The sequence below is a fragment of the Bos mutus genome, chromosome 17, assembly GCF_027580195.1.
Source record: "Bos mutus isolate GX-2022 chromosome 17, NWIPB_WYAK_1.1, whole genome shotgun sequence".
Classification (NCBI taxonomy): domain Eukaryota; kingdom Metazoa; phylum Chordata; class Mammalia; order Artiodactyla; family Bovidae; genus Bos; species Bos mutus.
The window spans coordinates 51,377,465-51,403,706 of record NC_091633.1 but is presented as its reverse complement, the minus strand read 5'-3'; the positions used below and the strand labels follow the sequence as shown (position 1 = coordinate 51,403,706).

At 38.4% G+C, this 26,242-nt stretch overlaps 1 pseudogene; it reads left to right on the top strand.

Moving 5' to 3' along the window:
• Nucleotides 1-24,071: 24,071 nt before the first annotated feature.
• Nucleotides 24,072-24,855, top strand: LOC102272343 (midkine pseudogene; annotated as a pseudogene).
• The last annotated feature ends 1,387 nt before the right edge of the window (nucleotides 24,856-26,242 follow it).

Below are 26,242 nucleotides of genomic sequence, written 5' to 3'. Positions count from 1 at the left end.
GGGAGCTGGAGTTAAGGGATTATGGAGCAATCCCAGGGCAAGAGCTGCTGTTGACTGCAGAGAGACGGATTGAGGGGATGTGAGGGAGGAGATAGTGGTGGGAAATACCAGTGGAGGAAAGCAAGGCAGCCATGGAAGCAAGGCAATACTGGGGAGTCCTACGCGTAGGGATTGGAGCAGTCACCATAGCCTCTCTCTCCCCTCTTAGCAGCATCGGCAGCTGAACAGTGGAGAGGCTGGCCCATCAAACACCTAATACACTGAACTACAGAGTAGGACCCTACCCAGGGTGCCCCTTTAAGTTCCTGATGTGCCTATCAACAGAGAAGGACCCCAGGCAAGGGAGCCCTCTCAGTGCCTGAACAGGCAGAGCTACAGAGGAAGACTGGCCAAAAAGACCTTCTGTTTGCCAGCTACAAGAGGCTCGAAAAAAGACTCTGATAGGGCCATAACTCCTGTGGCAGAGGCAGTCTGTGTCCCTGCACACTTGGCGCTGCCAGGGTCCCCACAAGCCAAGCAACAGCACCACCTTCATGCTCAACTCTCACTGGGGCTGAGTTGCCACAGGCAAAAAAATAAGTCTTGCATTTGTACATGCAGGGTCGCTTCAGTCCTGTCCAACTCTGTGACCCTGTAGACTGTGGCCTGCCAGGCTTCTCTGTCAGAGGGGGGTTCTCCAGGCAAGAATCCTGGAGCATATACCCTTCTAGAGAAGGGTTGCCATACCCTTCTAGAGCACTATTTTTCCTGCTGCCCTAGCCACAACCCCCGCTGAATACCTGGTGCAGCCAGAACCCCTGCGACACAAGCAGCTGCAACACCTCCACACCTGGCCCTCACAGGGGCAGACCCAAGCCCTCCAGGGCAGCCTCAGGTGCAAACCCCAGTGGACAACCCACATGCAGAGGTGGAAATAAAACCACAGTTGAAACCCAGGGGCAGTGTGGCTAAGGAAGAAGACCCAAAACCTTCCCACCAGCTGTACAAGCTGCAGATTAAATCCACACAATCAACTAAGCAGATTCTGTGTCTATGGAATATATAAATGGTCATTGAGAGCACCCACAAAAGAAAATGCACTAGCTCTGATAGCTGTGGACATTGGAGGCAAGAACACATAGGTGTAGGACCAGATTAGAATCTGAGCTGCCCCCACAGCAGGTCGAGAGATCAGCACAGTGTTGGAGGGCATCCTAGGGAGGTAAGGTGGACTGTGGTTCCCAGCACGGGAAAGGACTCTGACAGCAGTGACTCAAGAAAAACCTTTTATTATTTTTATTTTTTGACTTGTTCTGTAGATAATTTTGGATTTTTTTTTATTCCGCCCCCCCGTTGTAGTTGATTTTATAGACACTAAGAAATCCAATTAAGCTTTTTTTTTCTTCCTCAGTCACATTTTTTATTGGTATCATAAACCTCTGCCTCTACATTGGGCTTTTGCAGCTCTGTGGTGTTTTCCTCTTTTTTCTTCTTTTCTCTTTTTTAATTTTAATACCTATTATTATTTTTCCCCTTTCAGTTAATCTTTAACATATATATATGTATATATCTTCTTTATCTAATTCTATTTAACTTTGCATGTCTATTCTTTCTCTCCTTTCCTCTCAACATATTTGTTAATCTTATTTTCATTGCTTTATTCTCCATTGTCACCTTGTTTTAGTTTTGTTTTCCAGTTTGTGCTTTAATTAGTTTTGTTCTGTAATTTTTGGTTTTCTTTGTTTGGCGGGTCAATCTATTGTATTTTATTTTTGTTGGACTGCATTCACTTTGCTCATGGGTGTATATGTATATGTGTATATTCCATTATTTTAATTATTATTTGCCTGATTTTGTAACTGCCATTTGTCTAGGGTTCATCCTTTGGGGGCTTACCTGGTGGCTCAGGGGGTAAAGTGTCTGCCTGCAATGAGGGAGACCAGGGTTCAGTCCTTGTGTTGGGAAGATCCCCTGGAGAAGGAAATGGCAACCCACTCCAGTATTCTTGCCTGGAAAATCCCATGGACGGAGGAGCCTGGTAGGCTACAGTCCATGGGGACTCAAAGAGTCCGACACAACTGAGCGACTTCACTTTCACTTTTCACCCTTGGTTTCTTGTTTTTGTATATTTGTTTTAATCTCATTTAATACCATAACAAATCACTTGTGGAATCTTCCTTCCTGACCAGAGATCAAGCCCTGAGCCTTTGGAGTTGAAGAACTCACTCTGAGACCCTAGACTACCAGAGAACTAACTCCAGGGAGTATCAAATAGTGAGAGATCATACAAAGGAAACCCCTTGACTATAAGACCCGGCATCACCCAACCATCAGTAGCATCCTGTGCAGGACACCTCATCTAAACAACAAACAAAACAAAAATACAAAACCAATCATCAGTGGACAGGATTACCACCTCACTCAGTCTTGCCCATCAGAGGAAAAACAAACAAACAAACAAACAAAAACTCAGCACAAATCTCACCCTCTATGAAGCTCACACCAACCACTGGACCAACCTTAGGAGGGCAGAAACCAAAAGGAAGAAATAATTCAACCTTCTTCAAGGAAAGAATTCAACTTTCCTTGAAGCCTGGGAACAGGAAACCTCAAACACAATAACTTAAAAAAAAAAAAGAAAAGGCAGAGAAACACTGCACAAGTGAAGGAACAAGCTAGAAACACAGAAGTCCAAATAATTGAAGAGGAAATAGGAAAATTACCTGAAAAAGAATTCAGAATAATGATAGTAAAATTGATCAAAAACCTTGAAAACAAAATGGAGAAAATGCAAGAAGCAATTAACAAAGACCTAGAAGAATTAAAGAATAAACATACAGAGACAAACAACACAATTACTGACATTAAAAATACTCTAGAAGGAATCAATAGCAGAATATCTGAAGCAGAAGAATGAATCAGTGAGCTAGAAGATAAAATAGTGGAAATAATTTCTGAAGAGCAGAATAAAGTAAAAAGAATGAAGAGCTGAGGACAGTCTCAGAGACCTCTGAGACCATATCAAACACCCCAACATTTGGATTATAGGGGTCCCAGAAGAAGAAGAGAAAAAGAAAGGGTATGAGAAATTTTTTGAAGAGATTATAGTTGAAAAGTTCCCCAACATGGAAAAGGAAATAGTCAATCAAGTCCAACAGGCACAAAAAGTCCCATGCAGGATAAACCCAAGGAGAAACATGCCAAGACACATACTAATCAAACAAAGACTAAACACAAAGAAAGAATATTAAAAGCAGCAAGGGAGAAGCACAAGTAACATACAAGGGAAGCCCCATATACTTAACAGCTGATCTTTCAGCAGAAACTCTGCAGGCCAGAAGGGAATGGCAGGATATATTTAAAGTACCGAAAGGGAAAAATCTACAATCAAGATTACTGTCCTTAGCAAGGATCTCATTCAAAATTGATGGAGAAATAAAAAACTTTTCAGACAAGCAAAAGTTAAGAGAATTCAGTGCCACCAAACCAGCTTTACAACAAGTGTTAAATGGACTTATATAGTCAAGAAATATAACAGAAGAAAAAAGATCTACAAAATCAACCCCAAATGTATAGCCAACGGGAATTTGCTGTATGACTCAGGAAACTCTAACAGGGGCTCTGTTTGAGGAGTGGGTGGGTAGGGAGATGGGAGAGGTTCAAAAGGGATAGGATATATGTATATCTATGGCTGATTTATGTTGAGATTTGACAGAAAACTGCAGAATTCTGTAAAGCAATTATCCTTCAATTAAAAAAAATACATGTAAAAAGGCAGCTATGGTATTACAAATGTAAGTGATAAATTAAATGAGCTGTAGGGTGTAATATGATTATATACAAGAAGGTTACTTTATCAGTCCTTAAGTGGATGTATTTCTTATTCATATAAGTTTATTGTCACCATTCATTTATTGGCATCACTTGGAATCAGCAGTTTCCTGAATTAAGTTTACTTATTTTCTTTATATATGCTCTTCCAACTACTGGAATGTTCTTTTCTTAGTGGATCACTTGTACAGTTCTTAGTTAGATCTTAAAAATTCATTTAAAACCATATCCCCTAGCAAACGTGTTATGAACCACTTTGCCACTAACCTCATCTAAAACAGGTGTTGTTCAGTTGATAAGTCATGTTCAACTCTTTTGCAGCCCCATGGACTGTAGCCCACCAGTCTGTCATGAGATTTCCAAGGCAAGAATACTGGAATGGATTACCATTTCCTTTTCCAAATCCTACATTTCCTTCCTGACCCAGGGATCAAACCTGTGTCTCTTGCATCAGTAGGCAGATTCTTTACCCCTGAGCCAAACTGGGAAGCCCCCATATAAAACAGACCCTATGCTAAATTGGCTGCTGCTCCTTTGGGACACCATTTATCTTGTATATCTCTCTGTTTCTTAACATATAGTACTTGATGTTAAACGTTGTGTAGCTTACAGATTAAAAACATGGACTTAACCTTTTAATGAGTGAGAGCTACAGTGCGATTGGGTTTGAATCCCAACTCTGTCATTAACTACCTTGACTTCAGGCAAGTTTTATTTTAAAAAACTTCCTGAACACTCATTAGCCAGGAATTATAATAAAAGCGTATGTTTCCAGACTTTCCTGGTGGTCCAGTGATTAAGATTCCACACTTCCAAAGCAGGGATACCAGTCTGATCGCTTGTAGGAGGATTAAGATCCTTCATGCCAGTTGGTGTGGCCCAAAATAAATAAATAATTAATTAAAAAATAATAAAAGGATATGTTTCCACAAAACACTAGATTTTTTTAGCGATTTTAAGTTCTCAAGGATCTTAGATTCCAAAACTTTTAAGTTAATATAATTCTTCACATATATTTTGCTTCCTACCTGCTATTGTCACCAGAGTTAAGTCTGCCTGAACAAAATATTGTTGTGCTTCAAAATAGAAAATCCTGTCTCTCAAAATGGGCAGACAATTGTCTTATGTTAAACTCAGTACAAGGGGAAAGAATAAGGATGAATGCACCACCAGATGAAATTCCTTTACATGTCACATGCAGGAGACCCTGGTTCGATTCCTGAGTCAGAAAGATCTGCTGGAGAAGGGATAGGCTACCCACTCCAGTATTCTTGGGCTTCCTTTGTGGCTCAGCTGGTAAAGAATCCACCTGCAATGTGGGATACCTGGGTATGATCCCTGGGTTGGGAAGAGCCCCTGGAAAAGGGAAAGGCTACCCAGTCCAGTATTCTGGCCTGGAGAATTCCACGGACTGTATAGTTCATGGGGTCACAAAGAGTTGGACTTGACTGAGTGACTTTCACTTCACTTATATGTCACATGGTGCTCTTTCTCTTGCTCATGGCACTTGCCATGGCACTTAAAGCTGTGCATTCCCAGAAAGATGAACTCTAACCAAGCTACATAGTCCTGAAGATCCCAAGGCCATGGCTGCTAACCCCATCAGCAAAGTCAGAATCCATTGGATCAATACCCAAAGTCATCACAGACATGATCTCAGCAAGGTATCTGATACATTGAGCAGGTTCAGGCTGAAAATACTAGAAAACCTAGACTCAAATGACATAAACATTAAGATAATCTATTACAGAATGTAGAGAGAAAGTCATTTTCACTTTGGTCAATTCAGTATGATAATTAGGGGTGCAAGCACTTTACATTTTTTTCTGCTTACTCATTCTCAGTGTATTTGTTATCTTCCCTTCAGCTGAAAGATAGTTGCAAAAACTCCAGGCATCATATTTCTACACACCAATGTCTGGAGGCAGAACAAGGATCATCTTTTCCTCAAGTCTTGTTTATGACCTAGTTACTCTTTCCATTACCAGAAATCTTCTAACTTCTTATTGACTAGACGGCTGAAATTGGGGCACAATGACCCACCTAAGGCAATCACTGCAAAAAGAAAATAATTACATATTTTATCATTGGAGAAATGCCGAATTGAAAATGTTAAACATTTATATGGCTGTCGGGAGCCAAGTTAGGCATTACTGACAAAATGGAGGCATGGCCCCAACCCCCTCTCCTCATCTCGCAGGCACGGCCCCAGGATGAAGGAGTTAGGCCTTGTGATTCTGACTTGTTCTTTCCTTTCTTCGGTTGAGTTGGCTGGAAAGAATGTTAAGGTGCTTGAGAGAAGTATGAGAAAGCACAAAGCCTTCTACAGCTGTGCCCAGAAAATAATCTATAAAATAACCATTGACATTTGTTCAAGGATCTTTATAAAGAATGTCCCAGGATGAGTACATAGGCCGCAGCTTGAGGCCATAGGAAGGATTGTATCTGAGACCTGTTTGTGAGGGAAATATTTATGGCAAAAGAAGATTGCTGAGTTTAGGGTTTAGGAATAATTAAGAATAGCTAGAAGCCTTTTTAGGAGATAGTGATCTTAAGATGCTAGGGGCAAACAGGATTTAGAAAGATAAGAAATACACTGAGGAATGTAGCATGAGTTACAATGTAATCACAAGTTCAGTTCAGTTCAGTTGAGTTCAGTCGGTCAGTCGTGTCCGACTCTTTGCGACCCCATGAATCGCAGCACACCAGGCCTCCCTGTCCATAACAATCTCCCGGAGTTCACTCAAACTCATGTCCATCGAGTCAGCGATGCCATCCAGCCATCTCATCCTCCGTTGTCCTCTTCTCCTCCTGCCCCCAATCTCTCCCAGCATCAGAGTCTTTTCCAATGAGTCAACTCTTTGCATGAGGTGGCCGAAGTACTGGAGTTTCAGCCTTATCATCATTCCTTCCAAAGAACACCCAGGGCTGATCTCCTTTAGAATGGACTGGTTGGATCTCCTTGCAGTCCAAGGGACTCTCAAGAATCTTCTCCAACGCCACAGTTCAAAAGCATCACTATTTAGGTACAGTGAATCTGGATGGGGGAAACTAAAAACGTGAAACCTCTGACCTAATGCTTTTGTCAAAGTGTAAAAGAGAACCTGAAGCTTGAAATAAACATGTAGTTCCATACTATGAGTCAGAGACTACATCATCGTCCACCGATATAGTTCCATACTAAGAGTCAGAGACTGCATCATCGCCCGCCGACACTGCCCACCCCTTCAGGCTGATTCCCTGGCTGCTGGAGCTGGACTCTGGCATATGGCCATCAATATTTTGTGACTGAGACAAAATTTATTACTTAAAATAGTAATTTCATTTGCATGAAACTTTCAAGAACCTTTTGTAATCAACCAAGAAGTTGTCTGTTTTGTCATTCACAATTTCTGCTATGTTTATTATTACTATTTACAATTTATTCCTCTGGAGTTTTAAATTTTTCATAATTGCTAGGGGCATTTATAATTTCTTGGGCATTTATAATTTTTTAAGAATTTAACTTCTCCATATTTAGGTAAATTTCCAGAAACTGTGCTGCCTTTACAGATAACTGAGTCCAGAGGAAAGGAAAAAGAAAAGGAAACGTCCCTCTAATATCTCTCATTGACAATATGGCTAATAAATTATTTATCAGATTTAAAGAAAAGCATGGCAGATAGAGGGTCACAGTCCAGTTTAATACCATAATGTTTCACTTTGGTTGAATCAATTAAAAATATTTGTGTCACTGTAATGTGGTCACTCAGAGGACAGATGAGTTAAATATGTTATAGGTATTAACTTCTAATTGGACAGTGGAAGGAAATGACAATTTAAAAGACCATCTAGGTTTTATACCAGGTCTTGTTTTAATTAACATTGAAGAGTATGACTTTCATTATTCACATTTGTATACTATCTAGAGGAACTTCTTACTGATAGAAAATTTGTTACGTTTTGGAATGCTTCATGTCTACAGCCAGCTTTGAAGTAAATGCCCTTGAATGTGCCTGTTAAACTTAGAGAAAATAGTTGATATTTTTAGAGAAGCTCACCGATTTCAGCCACAGATCCATGCCTTCATTACAGTAGGTAAAGGAGGAGCTTTATGTGTCATTATTTTAATAGCATCACTTTTCTAAAGAAGTTACATTTAGCAATGTGAAGTGTTAGTGATCATGGGTCTCCTCTTTACTCAGGATGGAAAAGTTATCTTCCTTCATCCGGAAAGCACTTAAAAGACATTATCTCATTATCTCTATAACATCCTCTGACAGAATTGGCTTGTACTATAATTCCCATTTTATTGGTAGATAAAGTCATGCACATTATGGTTTTATAATTTAGCTAGGCAGCTGGCCTGCTCTGGAAAAAGAGCTTTCAGCTTTACTTCATCCTAGAAATTTGTCTCATTTATGTCTTCACATTTCTAGTGCAGTCATGACCTCAATGTTCCCAGAAATCAAGAATTTAAGTGGTCATTTGTCCAATGACTTTTTTTTCCTGAAGAAATGTTTCTGAATTATACTTGATTTCATTTTGACATGAAAGGGAAATGAATAATATTTTGGATAACTGAGAAATTGAATTGGGTCATTTTCTAGATTCGAATGAATAGTAGAACTCATAAGCAATATTTTTTGTGAGTATTAAATGGCTTTAGTTACATTTAATAGTTACTTAAAATATTTAAATACATAACTTTTAAAAATTAATCACACTCAACTCTTTATCAGACATATGCAAATTAAGTCCATGACACACTTCTTACACACATGAATACCCCAGGATTTAAGGAAAATTATCTTAAATTTAGCCAAAAATAAACAGACTAAAACCATGATGACATTAAGAGCTTTAATTAGGAGAAACATGTCTGTTTAGTGAAAACCATTTAATTGACTCAAGCAGAGGATTGCATTATTCTTTATCCAGTTTTACAATTTTCTGTCTTTTTTTTTTAAACTAGAAGTAAAAGGTAGGCAAATCCAAAATATGTTTTTACAGTGGTTTCACAGATTTACTTATGGAAATCAGAATCATATTTTATTCTGGAAAGATGTAATTGACTCTATGTACTTCCCAGGGGCACTAGTGGTAAAGACCCTGCTTCCTAATGCAGGAGCCATAGGAGAAGCAGGTTGGATCTCTGGGTTGCGAAGATCCCCTGGAGGATGGCATGGCAACCCTCTCCAGTTTTCTTGCCTGGAGAATCCCATGAACAGAGGAGGCTGGCAGGACACAGTCCATAGAATCCCAAAGAGTAGGACACAACTGAAGCAACTTAACACGCATGCATTCATAGTTCATAGTGGATAAAAATACTAATCAGTATTAATATCAGTATATAGTGTAGGAAGCACAAGGGAAAATACAGACAGAAAAAAGAAACATGGAGCTGTAGTAATTATTCTATGCCTCTTCCCTGTCAGTTTTGCAGGGAAGATTTTATTAAGTACATTTTTGTAAATGAGGTATACCTCAGAAACCAGGTATATACAAATATATTTCAAACATGAATGTGTCCTTCAAAGAGTTATGTACATAAATTACTGTAAAATTAAAACCAAGGACTAATAAACACAGTGAAAAGAAAGCAGAGATCCACATACACGTTTTTATACTTAAAATTTTTTCTGGATATTAGAAATCTCACACATCTATTATGACCCCAAAGGAGTTGTTACATGCTACAATATGATAACACCAATACAGTATACTAATGCATATATATGGAATTTAGAAAGATGGTAACAATAACCCTGTATATGAGACAGCAAAAGAGACACTGATGTATAGAACAGTCTTTTGGACTCTGTGGGAGAGGGACAGGGTGGGATGATTTGGGAGAATGGCATTGAAATATGTATAATATCATATATGAAACGAGTTGCCAGTCCAGGTTCGATGCACGATACTGGAGGCTTGGGGCTGGTGCACTGGGACGACCCAGAGGGATGGTATGGGGAGGGAGAAGGGAGGAGGGTTCAGGATGGGGAACACAGGTATACCTGTGGCAGATTCATTTTGATATATGGCAAAACCAATACAATATTGTAAAGTTAAATAAAATTTAAAAAAAAGAGTTGTTACATGCTGCAATATGATAGAAAAATGTGGAATGAAAAGAAGTAAGGCTTTTTCAGCTTTAAAAGTAAAGTTAGAATACATACTTAATGATGAAAGCTTTTATGCATTTAATGAAAGCTGTGGACTTCACTAATGTAATAGAAAATACTGAAAGAATTTTTAACAGATGTTTAATTTTGACAGATAAATTATGATTGAGTTCTAAAAACTTGGAACTTTGGTCTATTATTAGAAAAAATGTATTAATGTTTTCATTTCAGGACTGTAAGATTATAATAGATTCCTTTTCAATTTCAAAGAGCCATCCAATTAAAGTTTTACTTTCAAAGATAATATATAACATTTTGACTTAGGTTCAGAATATATATATACAATCTTTTAAATTTTTATTTTGAATTTGGAATCTAAATATATTTCCCCATTCTTATATTATAAAGGTAGAAACTGATCTTGTCTTTTTTGGAAATAAACCAAAATCAGACTTTGATACAACCTCAAATTAGCATAAAAATAAATAGAACCATGCCGGTGTATAAATTTGACCCAGTCTGTGCTTGGGTTTTAGGATAAGTCATATACCTGTAATGAAAGAATTGCTTTTGAGTCAGAAAAATACTGATGATTATTACTTCTGTGTTTAAAAGATTATCCTGTTCTGTAATGACATACAGAATCAACAGAATCAAATTCAATATTCCTTTAAATATTCAAGTAATAAAGATCAGTTACCAAATAAATGAATTTAAGAAAATACATCATGCTGTATGTGGTTTCTATGTCTTAAACTAAACCAACTTGAAAGAAATGTTTGTTTAATGCCCTGAGGGTCAAAACTGCTGGGATCTCTGTTCAGACAAGGTCAAGCAGGGGATTCCAAAGATGACTCTAGAGCTCCAGAGTGTAAAGCTGGGAGCACTTTGACAGAAGTGTGTCAGTTCTGACCTTAACTCCCGCTGAATGCCTTGTTCCTGTGAGAGAAAACCTCTCTTCGGCTGAACTGTTCAAAATTTGTTTCCAATGTGCATTTGCTCTGCTCCACTCTGTCTGAAAATATATGCAGACAAAGTTGATTGACAGCCCTCTAGTTACCATACCATGAAGGTTGAAACTAGAAAGGCTATACCTCTAATTCACTGACAGCTGAAAGCTACAGAACCTCATTTCTTAGGTTCATTCTTATATCTCTTCTCATTGTTCCAAGAGGAAAACAAATAATGGTGGATTACATAAGACTAATGGGCTCTATACAGGATAAGGGTGTAAATATGGAAATCACAGTCATAAATTTTCTGCTGTTCTGAGAAGAAAAGAAATCATAGTTTTTCAAGTAATTCTTACAAAGAAGACTGATGAAATAGTTTAATTTACCAAGAAATTTCTTTTCCAAGGAGGAAAATACATAGGGCACACCTTTCTAACAATTAGTAAAATGTAAAAATTTTTCTATAATAAGATATTACAATTCTAGCATAAACTACCAACTAACTCATCAAATATTCAGCCCTAACAGTTTTCCCTTTTTCATCTCTAAAATTCAGGCTGCACAAACTAGATTCTTGACTTCCCTCTCTTCCTTGCATCTAGTATAATTCTGTGGAAGAGTTCTGGTTAATGAATTATACTCTGAAGTTAACTCCTGCTTTCCTTCTCTCTTCCACCTTCTTCTAACATAAACGGGAATGTGACAATAAAATGCAGTAGCCATCTTACAGTTATGAGGCAGTCCCCCCACCCCCCAAATGAGAGATATTGATTTGAACATTTTTGATCCTCTATATTCCTTTCTCCCAATTTCTTATTACATAGGAAAAATAAACTCATTTAACCCCATATGGTATATTGAACAATTGCCCTCTGCCTAAAGATTCTTTCATTGTAATCCTCAGGAGCTGTGACTATAATACCTTTCATGGCAAAATTAACTTTGCAGATGCAACTTAGTTAAGCATTTTGAGATGGGACTTTAGATTACTGGGGTGAGCCTAATGTAATCAAGGGGTTTTTTTGTTTGTTTGTTTTAATGAGAAAAGGATGCAGAAGAGAGAGGGTCAAAGTCTGATAGAGATTTAAAGATGCCACATTGCAGACTTTGAAGATGGAGGAAAGGTCCATGAGCCAAGGAATAGGCACATCCTCTAGGAACTAGAAAAGGGAAGAAAACAGCCTCTCCCAGAAGGAAACAGGCTTGCTGACCCACTTGAGACTTCTGAAGTCTAGAACTGTAAGTTATGAAATTTGTGTTTTATTAAGCCACTTTGTCACCGGTAATTTGTTAACAACAGTTATCAGAAACTAATCTAGGCCTACTTTCTATTATTTGTAATATAACTCGATTGAAACTGTTGCATAACAGTTCTTAGATCTCAAAGAAACATTCCAGGAAAAGCATCCAGGGAAAACTGTACAGTGAATTAAATTTACTCCGATAGTAAATGGCTCTTATTTTGTTCAAGGATTCATACTTTAACATTTACTTAATATGGAGATTAAAAAAAAAACTGCTTTCTAAGAATGATCTAACTTACTTGACAATTTCAGTTTCTTGTTTGTTTGTTTCACTCACGAATGGTATGATCACAGTGGACCCACTTTACTGAGAATGATTGATCCTTTGGTAACAACCTTCAAAGGTTAACCATTTACTTAAAGTGGATGTTATATGTAAATGCTCATTTAGTAATGTCTTAAGCACAATGGTATATGTGCCTGTATGAACAACACACACACAATTCTGAGTTAGCAGACAGCCTAGCAGGTGTATCAGATTCTTCAGAGGCTCCCACAGTCCTGCCTCCTGGCATACATTCCTTGTTTGTAGGCATAATTTGTGATTTGCTTTTGACTAACAGAATGTAGCAAAGGTGATGAGATGTAAATGATTGCTTTATATAAGATTGCAACTTTGGTTTTATTAGGGTGTCTCTCTTTCCTTGTTGGCTTTAATAAGACTCATGTGGTGAAGAATTGAGGATGCCTCTAGGAGCTGAGTGTGACCTCCGACTGAGAGCTGGCAAGAAACATATTCCTCAGGGATCAAAGTATAAAAAGTACTGCAGTGAAGTGCGTTCAGCCTCTGGGAATTCTGGGGTTTTTTACATTTTTTGTTAGTTGAACAGCAGTACTCTTATTTCAAGATCCAAGCTAATTTAAAAAAAAAGAATCTAAGCCTTTTATACAGCCCTGACTCAAGTCCAGCCTGGATCCATCCATCCAGTTGTGTATTAGTCCATCCATTAATCCATTGATCTAGTCATACAAAGGGAAGATGACTTTAGGGTGAATTGTCTTCCAGGTTTCATAGCAGGAATTCTTGATGGTACAGAATGAACAAGAGAGACTGGCCTCATTAATTGCATATTATCTGCTTTACTCAAAATTTCCGGGACCAAACTAGACTTATTTTTGAAGGCATAAAGATCAACTTTGGACCTGCATTATGTCACTCAGAAGCCATTTACTCTGTGGCTAAAATACACTCTAATACATTCATAGAGTCTGATTCACTCACTTAGAATGTAAGTTCTTTTAAGAGCATAACATAGCACTTAAAATTATGAGGATGTGGTGTTGTCTAAGAACTACTTGCTTCCAATTTCAGCTATACTATTAATAGTTTCTTGGAGAAGGAAATGGCAACCCACTTTAGGATTCTTGCCAGGAGAATCTCGTGGACAGAGGAGCCTGGCAATACAGTCCATAGGGTTGCATAGACTCAGACACAAATGAAGCAACTTAGCATATAGTTTCTACGTTTGTTACCTTAAAGAAGCAATTTACATGTCTGTTTCCTCATCTGTATAGACAAGATAACCACAATTACTACCTGGTCAAATTGTTGGGAGATCTAAAATTAAATGAGGAAATATGTAAAACATCTAGAACTACTTCTAAAAAGAATTAAATGGATATCGTTATGGAAGAAGTTTCTTTTTCATTTCCCTAGTCTACATGAGGTCTGATTGTCCCTTAGGCATTCCTGGTCCTTTCTGGCTCCTCTCTTCCATGGAGGTGAGGGAGGTATCCATTTGGCAAGTGTTAGAAAAGCAAGTGTGTATTCTTCTTGATCTAGGCCCACCTCTCTCATGTCGCTTGGAGATCTGGCTGTTCCCTGGAAGTGCCTTTCCTGTTCCAATGTTTGATGCCAAGACTTTACAAGGAAAATGTTCCTTTGGAGGAAGATCAGCTATTTTCTAGCTATGTAGACATTTTCTAGCTATGTGTTACAGGATGAGTTTACCTAATACTGAGTTTCAATTTTAAGAATATATGTGATTTTAATGAATGGCCATAATGCATATTTTTTAATAGTTAGGAATGCATTTCAGGAAAAGAGTACCAGTCAGAAGATGATTTGGGGTATGCTATGTGGGGAGAAACCATATTTTTTTATGTTATACCATTTGTCTTGGGCTTCCCTCATAGCTCAGTCGGTAGAGAATCTGCCTGCAATGCAGGAAACTCGGGTTCAGTTTCTGGGTTGGGAAGATCCCCTGGAGAAGGAAATGGCAAACCACTTCAGTATTCTTGCCTGGAGAATCTCATGGACAGAGGAGCCTTGTGGGCTATAGTCCATGGGGTCGCAAGAGTTGGACACGACTTAGCAACTAAACCACCACCACCACCACCATTTGTCTCAGTAAAATTTAGACAGATGTAGTCTCAGAGAAATAACCTCACAATTCTCAGATAAGAAATACTTGGTAAATATCCTTCATGTGTATTATAAAGATCCTATGTGATAATTTTCCCTACATTAGTTTATGGTTAATATAAGAAACTAGATTATCTACATATAATTAATGACTCTTCTCAGTAAATTGGAAATTGAAAAAAATTACTAATTTTTGTCCAAACCTATTTATTACATACTAGAAGGCAATGGCACCCCACTCCAGTACTCTTGCCTGGAAAATGCCATGGACAGAGGAGCCTGGTGGGCTGCAGTCCATGGGGTCATGAAGAGTCAGACACGACTGAGTGACTTCACTTTCATGCATTGGAGAAGGAAATGGCAACCCACTCCAGAATTCTTGCCTGGAGAACCCCAGGGATGGGGGAGCCTCGTGGGCTGCTGTCAGTGGGGTCGCATAGAGTCAGACACAACTGAAGCAACTTAGCAGCAGCAGCAGCAGCAATATTTCAACTATTAAATTATATAATTTTGATTATATCATTTTAAAATGTTTCTTAAACATTGTCATATACCACGACTGATTGTGTAAGTGGCATTCTTTTGAAAAGCAACTGATGATAGGTTATGTCTTCAAATATTTATATACTTAACCAAATATCTTCTGTACTCTAAAGAAATAGAATAATATTTTATCACATATATATTTGTTAAAACAATTTACAATTATGAAAAACTGAAAGAAACTTTAATAGTTAATAATAGTGGAAGGCTTGATAATCTTTACTGTAGCCATAGCTTTTAGTGCATAAGTATTACAGTTAATGGCTATAAATTCTAGGTAATGGCAAGGATAAACAAATATGTGATAAGCTTAAGTCAAAAGCAAACTTTATAAAATATGTGGACAGTATTATAGCAGTAATGTCAAAACAAAATAGATACCAACAATAATAGCAACAACTTAAAAAAAAGAATTAAACTAGGAAGGAAACTCCAATACAAAATAAGGATTATTTCAAGACAGTGATTTTCAGGCTGCTTCCCAAACCTCTCTCACTTTTGTTATATTTTCTATTTTCTAAATATCTACTTTGTTTTATAATTACTTTTTTAAAAAAGTTATTACTTTGTTATTAGGGAAACATTTTCCTATTTTACTTGTTTAAAAACTCATTAAAAACTGAATTTGCTGGTCAAAAGTTTGCTTAAAATTAGAACATAAATCCAGCTTATTGCTATGATAAACTTTTTGTCCCTAGTTAGTGGGGATTAAAAATCTCCTTAGTATATTTAGAATATTTAATGCAATGTCTCTGCTTTAATTTTGGAATAAACTACAACAGGGTTTCCTTATGCAATCCTGTGTATGAGCAAGATGAGGATGTGAATTCAGGTAGATTGTTCAGGTGGTGTCAGGCAACCCCCTACCTGCAATGCCCACCTCCAGCACCAATACTCATCTCATATCTACCTGCACCTTCTTTTTTGCCCAGCATTTGGACTCTAAATGTGATTGGGATTCAAATATGTACAGGGGAGTCTGGTGAGCCCATTGTGGAGGGGCACAAGATGCCCGGGAGAAGGAACCCAGCACAGTTCACTGGATTGAGCACAGGACCTGAAATGGAACTCAGTTGTGGACAGCTTGGTGTCCTGAGGAAAAAATAACTGCTCATTAGACAAAAGAGTTTTAACATCTGGGTCCTTAAGCAACTTTTTGGTGGATCGCCCTAAAATGTTCACAGATGGAAAAGTGGGAACCTTTCCTAATAGCAAGGAGAAATGGGAACTTTGTCCACGTTCTGCAGTGCAACCCAAGAAACTGGTAACTGGTAGATGCGGCAGCAGGGCCTCGGGGAAGGTAGGCCGACAGACATCCGGGGTAGACGGCGTGTAATAATGAGGGCGTGGCTAGCACACGCCCGCATCCCTCATGCAAGTGGGTGTGGCTTATGAAGTTCCTAGACGACAAGAGTGGTCAGTGGTAGAGCAGAGTTTCCGGCAACTGGGGGAACTTGTGCACAATCCTGAAGACTGTACCCCAGGGGCTTAATCAACAAGTTCCCAGAGTGACTTGAATACTCTGGGAACTCCAAACAATAAATAGATAAATAAACAAGAGATGGAAGACAACCTCAAAAATGAAAATGGCATGCTGCATTTCTGCAGTTAGGATATCATCCATCTAGCACACTATCAATCTGACTTTAAATGTGATTTAATTAGGCTGGTTTGTTTTGAGGACATTCAAGTAAAGCTTTTTTTTCTGTCTCATCTCTCAAAATGCAAGTGAAGATGTATGTGTTACATCTATATGATGTTTTTGCAAAATTATAGTTAAGTAATGATTAATACACTTGAAATTACAATACATTAAAATAGTCTATTTCGTATGCTGATACAAACCTGACTCAATGTACTTGTTACCAATTGCACTTATGTTTTCAAATAATATTTTAAGAAAGATTTGAGACTGTGATAGTGTCCCTTGAAATAATTCACCATTCTCTTGGTTGTCAAAAAATAAAATAATTTTGGAATTACAGAGCACATGTGAGCCCTGAATCAGAGCTGGAAGATACCTTAGAGACAATGCACTTCAAGGCTCTTATTTTATATGCAATAGATAGGCAAAAACTAGTGTAGAAAATTAATTGACTTGCCCAAATCACAAAGCTAGTTAATAACATGCCTGAAGTCACATAGTTAGGCAATGGTGGCAGCGGTCTTGAATCCATCTCTTCACTACAAAGCACTGCTAGCTCCTGTTTTGTTTCTACTCTCTGATAATTCAGTTTTTCACTAAAAATGAAAAGTGGAAATTGACCTGCGACTGTGAAGAAAAAAATAGGCCAATTAATACTTCACTGGATCAGTTATGTGAATGTAGTCTTAACCAATGAAAGGAGAGTATCACTGTGGTAGTCAAACTTCTCTTGGAAGTATTTCTGTACAAATCAGGCCAGTAGGCAATTACTGAATTTCATGTATTTCATTTCAATTTCCTTTTGTTGTATTTTGAAAAAGTAGCTCCTATTAAGAAATTACTTATCATTTATAGTCTTAGATTTTGATTGTAGATAACTTGCCCATACCTTTGAGGGGTCACAAGCTAGGTTTCCTCAAAATGTGCTTCAACAGCATATTAATTATTTTTTAAGGAAAGTTACTCAAGAAATGGCCAATGCAAGAGGGACACCCTGACCTTCCTGTCTCCCTGAAAGTAGGAAATATATCTCTCATGTGAAAAATGTACTCTTTGCATCTGGAGATGGGAGGACACCCTATCACCAAAGATAGGGAATTTAAGCCCAGTTCAGTTCAGTTCAGTTTAGTCACTCAGTCGTGTCCGACTCTTTGTGACTCCATGAATCGCAGCATGCCAGGCCTCCCTGTCCATCACCAACTCCCAGAGTTCATTCAAACTCACGTCCACTGAGTCGGTGATGCCATCCAGCCATCTCATCCTCTGTCCTCCCCTTCTCCTCCTGCCCCCAATCCCTCCCAGCATCAGAGCCTTTTCCAATGAGTCAACTCTTTGCATGATGTGGCCAAAGTACTAGAGTTTCAGCTTTAACATCCGTCCTTCCAAAGAACACCCAGGGGTGATCTCCTTTAGAATGGACTGGTTGGATCTCCTTGCAGTTCAAGGGACTCTCAAGAGTCTTCTCCAACACCACAGTTCAAAAGCATCAATTCTTCAGTGCTCAGCTTTCTTCACAGTCCAACTCTCACATCCATACGTGACCACAGGAAAAACCATAGCCTTGACTAGACGAACCTTGGTTGGCAAAGTAATGTCTCTGCTTTTGAATATGCTATCTAGGTTGGTCATAACTTTCCTTCCAAGGAGTAAGCGTCTTTTAATTTCATGGCCACAATCACCATCTGCAGTGATTTTGGAGCCCAAAAAACTAAGTCTGACACTGTTTCCACTGTTTTGACATGAAGTGATGGGACCAGATGCCATGATCTTCGTTTTCTGAATGTTGAGCTTTAAGCCAACTTTTTCCCTTCCCTCTTTCACTTTCATCAAAAGGCTTTTTAGTTCCTCTTCACTTTCTGCCATAAGGGTGATGTCATCTGCATATCTGAGGTTATTGATATTTCTCCCAGAAATCTTGATTCCAGCTTGTGCATCTTCCAGCCCAGAGTTTCTCATGATGTACTCTGCATATAAGTTAAATAAGCAGGGTGACAATATACAGACTTGACGTACTCCTTTTCCTATTTGGAACCAGTCTGTTGTTCCATGTCCAGTTCTAACTGTTGCTTCCTGACTTGCATATAGGTTTCTCAAGAGGTAGGTCAGGTGGTCTGGTATGCCCATCTCTTTCAGAATTTTCCAGTTTATTGTGATCCACACAGTCAAAGCCTATGTAAAAAAAAAAAAAAAAAAAAAAAAAAAAACTGGAGGATACCTTAGAGATAACACACTTCAAGGCTCTCATCTTATGCCCAATAGATATGCAAAAGCCAATGCAGAGAATTAACTAACTTACTATATCACATAGCTAGTTAAGAACATGTCTGAAGACACATTATTTTATCTCTTTGCAGGCTTACCTACATGATTTAAGAATAGGATCCTGTCATAGCTCCTTAGATTTCTATCACAGTTTCAGGTTGGAATTAGAGTAAGTTTCATATCTTTCACTTGCATGTGCAGAGTCTCTCTACATCCTCTTTCTCCCTACTCTCTGCCTAGGAGGCAGAGCTGTACGGCCATCATAAGCACAGCTCTCATACCTTTCAGCCTTCAGCTGTACTTGGCCAAAGGGACGCATCATATAATTTTAAAGGACTGGTATTTGGAGGAACTATATCTTATGGCAAAGAAGTCCTGAGAGAGACCATCAATTGGCTTCTTGCTTCTGGAAGCATCTAGTATCAGTAGGCATTCTGAATAGGCCATGGTTATGTATCCTGAGTCTTAGAAACTCGAGCCTGAGCTCTGTGCTCTTTCTGTGTTCACCAGGGGACAGAAGTCTGCTTTCAACTAAAAGGCCTGAATCGAGTGATAATGTTTATGTAGAATTTCAGGACTATGGTCAGCAGGTAGTTCTGCTTCTGCGACCCAAGATCCCAAAAGGAAAGCAAGTATTAATTACTCTAAAGTTGAACAGAGGAAAAACACTAATTTTATGTCTTTAAAAAAGACCTCTAGGCAAATTAGGATAGTGTCTTCCTAAATTCAAGTGCAATTTAATTGCTTTATTTTCAGAAATAGCTGGAAGGATCTTGTTTTAGCTGAGAAATATATTAAAGAATAACACATATAGACCTATGTTTACAATAATGTAGCCACTAGCCATATGCAGCTAATTAAATTAATTAAGAGTAAATTAATGACCAACCTAGACAGCGTATTAAAAAGCAGAGACATTACTTTGCCAACAAAGGTCCTTCTAGTCAAAGCTATGGTTTTTCCACTAGCTGTGTGTGGATGTGAGAGTTGGACTATAAAGAAAGCTGAGCACTCAAGAATTGAGGCTTTTTAACTGTGGTATTGGAGAAGACTCTTGAGTCCCTTGGACTGTGGAGATCCAACCTGTCAGTCCTAAAGGAAATCATTCCTGATATTCATTGGAAGCATGATGAAGCTGAAACTCCAATACTTTGGCCAGCTGATGCAAAGAACTGACTCATTGGAAAAAACCATGATGCTGGAAAAATTTGAAGGCAGGAGAATGGGACAACAGAGGATGAGATGGTTGGATGGCATCACTGACTTAATGGAAATGAATTTGAGCAAGCTCCAGGAGTTGGTGATGGACAGAGAAGCTTGGTGTGCTGCAGTCCATGTAGTCACAAAGAGTAGGACACGGTTGAGCTTCTGAACTGAACTGAAATATAATTCAAAATATAGTTTCTTGGTTGCACTAATCACCTGGCTACTGGTGGCTAAATTAGATAGCATAAATTATAGAATCTTTCCATCATTGCAGAAAGCTCTATTACAGCACTACATAGTTACCACTATGAAGACAGAATTATTCAAGACATATTTAGGGTCAATAAACAGGTTTTAGGTCGATTCTCTGAATATTCTGGAACTTATTCAAGTTAGTAAAGCAAACAAAGAAAAGTGACATTTATTGCATACCAATAAAGTTCCCGGCTCTGTGTTATGTTCTTCTCATGGATTAGCTTATTTAATCCTCAAAAAATCCATATTACTTGCCTATTATTAGTATCCCACCTACTAATATTTTTATGGTTAGTAATTGCTGCAGGCATAATTAGAATCCAGCTAATCTGACTCTAATACCTAGCTCTTAACAGTCACACTCTACTGCCTACCTAATAATTGAAGTCATACTGAATTTTTTGAACTTTTTTTTTTCTATGGATGAGGAAAACCAGGTAATCATTATCAGGTAAAATAAGATATTATTCAATACCTTGCAAGTATACAATATTTCTCAAAAAATTTTTCAAATGCCTTTATCATATGAACTAAATACCATTGTTAATGAAAATATTAATCAATAGTCTAAGAAAGAAATGGAAAACTTTATTTGAGCCAACCTTAGGATTATAACCCAGGAAATAGGCTCTCAGAGAGCTTTAAAAGCTGCTTTGAAGAGGTAAGAGGGTAGGAGAGTATATATGTGATTTTGGTGAAGAGGTGCATGCAATCAACACGTCTCAGTAGAAGGCTGCTGCCAGCTGTGAGGAGCAAACATCTTAGTTAATGGTGTATTGCTTTTCTAAGCATGGGGAGATACAAGAAACTGGGTTCACAGAATTTTCTCCCGAAAATATTTAACTATCTGAGGACCTGTTCTGTCAGTTTTCCCAGAGCACAAAATGCCTCATCCTTATCTTCACCCTGGTTCCTCTTAGGGTATATTGCATGTCACTGCAGTGACTAGTGACTTGATTTTTGTAGAACTGAATGATAGACAACATTCTCTATTTTCACAATCCTTTTTCTTTGAGTCTTAATTTCCACCAAAGTCTGGGAGGTATTTTGTGACCAATTTATCCCTTGGCACTGGAAATGCTTATTCCCAGGTCAGGTGAGGATTTTGTTGATAAGCCACTCAGTGTGCTGTTACTGGACCAGGCCCTGTTAACAGTAACCAAAAGCCTCTGGACCACCTAACTTATGAGTCTGTTATGATCCAGGAAATGACTCCCTCTTGTTGCTTTTTTCATCCCATATTTAGAGTAAAACTGTTACAATCATTTATCTTATAGAAATATGTTTTTGATCAGTTGTTTCAAATTGCCTATTCATCATTAATTTTATCTGAGGCTCAGTCACACATTTGGTATTGCAAGAAGCAATAATCTTGTAAAATAGGCAGAATACAAGTAATATAGCTGGTAACATTAGTAAGGTCATAAGTAGGTATTTAAGCTAAGAACATCTATTGGGTGTGGCCCAGTATCTTGCAGGCCCTCTGATCAGTCAGTTCTGCAGTAGTCACTGTCTTTAAGAGAAATTATATATTGGCATTGTTCATAAAGTTCACCGATGATGCCTTTACATATAAGGCAAATGATACTTCATCATGACCCCTTACAGGATTGAGAGCAAGAAAGGAATGTTATTTTCTTAAGAGTTACATGGCTTGTGTCAGAAGAAGAAAAATTGATCTTTGTGGTTGAGCAGGTACTTCTGCCTTTGGGGAGGTCTGATTAACATATAAGGCAGATACATGATACGTACTAGACAAGCGGGAAGAGGACAAGGGCAAAGTTTTATGTTTCAATATTTATTGTCTTGCCTTAAAGTATGTATTTTTATTTCATTACCATGTGCTTTGTTTATGTTAAAAATATGCAGTATATTAATTCTACTTCATTTTAAAAAGCTTTGTTGTTATTGTTGTTTTTCCATCACTAAGTTGTGTCTGACTCTTTGCAACCCCTTGGACTGCAGCACGCCAGGCTCTTCTGTCCTCCACTGTCTTCCAGAGTTTGCTCAAATTCAAGTCCATTGAGTCAGTGATGCTATCTAACCATCTAATCCTCTGCTGCCTTCTTCTCATTTGGCCTTCACTTTTCCCCAGCATCAGGAGATGAGTTGGCTCTTCATGTCAGGTGGCCAAAGTATGGGAACTTCAGCTTTAGCATCAGTCATTACAATGAGTATTCAGGGTTGATTTCCTTTAGGATTGACTGGTGTGATCTCCTTGCTGTCCAAGGAACCCTCAGGAATCTTCTCCAGCACCACAATTCAAAAGCATCAATTCTTCAGTACTCAACTTCCTTTATGGTCCAGTTCTCACATCCAACTTGGCTATTGCTAAAAATATACTGTTAATTTTAGACAGAATTTGGAGAATATGTTACTGATACCACATTCCTTCACAATCATCAGTAGGATGTTTATATTGTTTTCTTTCCTTCTTTTAAATAAATTAGCCACTCTTAAAATCATCTTATTTTAAAGTAGGAAAATAAACTGAAGTAACAGTTGATGATTTAGTTCCCATTTACTGAGTCAGCCAAGACCTTATTTAGCATAAGGTTAAAGTACATAAGGAAAAAATTATGCCTAGTATATTTACATAGCTATGATTAAGAAATTGAATATTTTGCTAATGGTTTGCATTGTTAGCACTATCATTAACTATATTCAAATACATGACTTGATCTTTAAAAAAATATTTTTTTATCTCATAAATTATGTCTTTGGAGCACTACAATACTCCCACTATTTACACAGTATAAAAACATAAAGGAAAAGTAAATTCAGTAATTTAATGTCTTATTATACCAGCAATGTATAGATTGCACAACTAAAATTCATTTTATTTGCATACTTAAAAAGATATCTTAAAAATGAAATAGCTTTTGATTATAAAAGTGTCTTTTTGCAAATAGAAAACTCTATATTTTTCTTATTGGCAGCAGTTTAGTTTTGCATGAGTTAGTATTTCCTGCTGTGCTAAACATTAATTCAGAAAGGAAGATTGACAGCAACTTAAGTATTCAAAGGCCAAGTTGCATAGATCAGGCCAGAATAACTTCCTTACGTCTCAATATTCAAATAGGATATTTTTCTGATACCCTCAAGAGGTTTCTGGAGATTGCAGTACATCATTGTGTTTTCTAATTGCACATCATGTTTCTCAATTTGTACAGAAAATGACAAGTGAGATTTTTCCACAATATGCCTATTCTACCATTGGGGGAATTTTACGTATTTTTTTTCTTTTTTAAGCACAACAGTAGACTATCATTCACTACTGTTTTGAAATATGTCCATGGCCATATTTTCAAATATTATTTATTCATTTATTTGAGACATTAAAAGTAAGAAGCATAACCACTGGACCACCAGGGAAGTCACAAGGCTTTCACTTTTTAAATATCAGATATGGATAGGGTGTATTCTAAATTACATTGGTATTTTCTTACACAACCTTGTAACACACATCCATGATAGACACTATTAAGTAGTTTATGTGAATTATACTAATGTTTAGGAAATCTGTATCTTTTAGTATTATTTTCAATATATTTTCTTCTTTAATTCTGATTTTCTTTCTGCTTAACACTTTAAATCTCAAATATGGAAAAAGGGGCCGCGGCGGCCGGAGCGGGATAGCTCGGCGCGGGAGGGAGCGAAGCCGCGCGCACGGGCAGCGAGCGAGATGCAGCGCCGAAGCTTCCTCCTCCTCGCCCTCCTCGCCTTGCTGGCGCTCACCTCCGCGGTGGCCAAAAAGAAAGACAAAGTGAAGAAGGGAGGCCCAGGGAGCGAGTGTGCCGAGTGGACCTGGGGTCCCTGCACCCCCAGCAGCAAGGACTGCGGCGTGGGATTCCGCGAGGGCACCTGTGGGGCCCAGACGCAGCGCATCCGGTGCCGGGTGCCCTGTAACTGGAAGAAGGAGTTTGGAGCCGACTGCAAGTACAAGTTTGAGACCTGGGGGGCGTGTGATGGGGGCACAGGCACCAAAGCCCGCCAAGGGACCCTGAAGAAGGCGCGATACAATGCCCAGTGCCAGGAGACCATCCGAGTGACCAAGCCCTGCAGCCCCAAGACCAAAGCCAAGGCCAAAGCTAAGAAAGGGAAGGAAAAGGACTACCGGCCAGGCCCGGATGCCAAGGCACCCCGGCTTCACTCGGAGGCCCGACCCACGCCCTCCCTCCACAGGCTCAAGATGTTACCTACCAGTGCCTTCTGCCTCCTCGTTAGCTTTATCATCATGCCCTGCTTCTTCCCTTTCACTTGCCCACATCACCCCAAGTGCCCAAAGTGGGGAGGGACAAGGGATCCTGGGCAGCTTGAGCACTGCCCCCCCCCTCCCCGCCCTGCGCAAAGGTATTTGATTCCCCTCTACCCACTTTTGTTTTTCGCCTACTGGATGCATTACTAAGAAATAAATAAAATAAATATCTTTTTGTTCCCAATAAAGCTTTTCTTTTAATATATAAAAAAATAAATAAATAAAATAAATCTCAAATATGCAATCTCCAGTAAGCTATTTTAAAGTTTAACCTAAAATTTAAAACGTGACATAATATAAATCATTTTACTAATGTAGACGTTAATGATTATTTGTTTTATTCATGTTTAAGTAGGAATATATTGTGTGATGAAGATGGAATTTCAATTATGTGGTGAAAAGGTGAATTAGAAGTAAGAAACAATGTTGAAAAATAAGCAATTATTTGTTGGGAAAACAGAAAAGCTAAAAATAACATTATATCTTACCTAGTACAAAAATATAATCAAGATGGATTAAATACATACATTTTATGCATATTATACACTCATACATGTGTATATGGGTATATATGTGTGCTGGGTTTCTTCAGTTATGTCTGACTCTGCGACCCTACAGATAGTAGCCCACCAGGCTCCTCTGTCCATGGGATTCTCTAGGCAAGAATACTGGAGTGGGTTGCCCTACCCTCCTCCAGAGGATCTTCCTGACCCAAGGATCGAACTTGTGTCCCTTATGTCCTCTGCACTGGCAGGCAGGTTCTTTACCATTAGCACCATGTGGGAACCCCATATGCACATATACATACACACAAATACATATTCATATATGCGAGAAAATTGGAAACATTTTATTAACTTTAAGTATAAAGTAGCTTCTAAATCAAATAGTAACGTTAAAGGTAAAGAATGATGATTTGATCCTGTAAAATTAAAACTATTTATGAAACCAAGCTGGATCCCACAGGGCCTTCCCAGATTGAAGCCTCTCTGTGTCTCCGTTTTTGGCCTTCCTCAAGTTCCAAAGAGCAGACTTAAGCAGTTAATTAGAGTCATATGATCCTTAGTTCCTCCTGAAAGGGTATAGAAAATAATCTAACGTATCTTTGAGTTGTCCTGAAGAAACTAAGACCCTGCCCAGTAGAGGATGGTGGCTGCATGCTGGCAACAAGCACACATGTCAGACTCTTTCCATCCAATCAGTGGATAATTAAGTTACCTGAAACATCACCATGTTTCCTTGTCACCAGCTAATCAGAAAAATGTTCATGAGTGGATCACACATTCTGTGACTCACACCCTTGATGTTGACTTTAAAAGCCCTTGCCTGAAAGCCACCAGGGAGTTTGGGCTTTTGAACACTAGCTGCCCATTCTCCTTGTTGTCCTGCAATAAATATTGTACTTTCTTTCCCCACAACTCAGAGTCAGTTGTTTGGCTTTGTTGTGTATCAGGTGAGTGGACTTGAGTTCAATTTGTTTGGTAACATTTATAGTTACAAGACCACAAAACAGAACTCAGTTGATAACCTAGACCAA